We start from the raw sequence: 653 nt of genomic DNA, 5'->3' as shown, positions 1-653 counted from the left end.
GCTCAGGTCCTTAGGGTGGCTCTGGACTGGATCAGAGCTCCTGAAGTGGTCTGCCGGTGGGCAGAGGCAGGCCTGGTCTGAGTCTCAGCTCTGGTGAGGGTTGGCCAGTGTTGGCATGGACCTGGACCTACCGTTTCCCGGGCTCCATGCAGGTTCACGAGGCTGATCTGGGCAGAGCCTGAGCTCCAGTGGGTGTCTGCTGGTGTGCACAGGTGGTCCTGGGCCGGACCAGAGCTCAGTGCAGGTCTCCCAGTTGAGGGGTGGACATGGGCCTACCCTGTGTCTGGCCTCCCGAGCAGGTCGGTGGGGGAAGATCTGGACTGTATATGAGCTCTGGCAGGTGTCTGCAAGTGAGTGGAAGCATTCTTGGGCTGGGCCTGAGAATCTTGCTGTTGGTGGGATGAAACTGGGCTACAGTGAGCCCTGGCTCCAGTGCATCTGCGAAGGGCCTAAGCTTGGGCAGGTGTCTCTGGACCTTTATTTTATTCATTTGTTTGTATTTGGTACTGAGAATCAAAGCCAATGCCTCACACGTGCAAGACAAGAGCTCTATCACTGAGTCACAACCCCAACCCTATTTGCTGCGTCTTGACCTTTAATCATACCATCTTTTGGTTCTATAGCAATTGTTCATGCATGCATTTGAATTTTAA

This window comes from Marmota marmota, unplaced genomic scaffold (assembly GCF_001458135.2).
Source record: "Marmota marmota marmota unplaced genomic scaffold, marMar, whole genome shotgun sequence".
Taxonomy (NCBI): domain Eukaryota; kingdom Metazoa; phylum Chordata; class Mammalia; order Rodentia; family Sciuridae; genus Marmota; species Marmota marmota.
Note: the sequence above shows the minus strand (reverse complement) of the source record.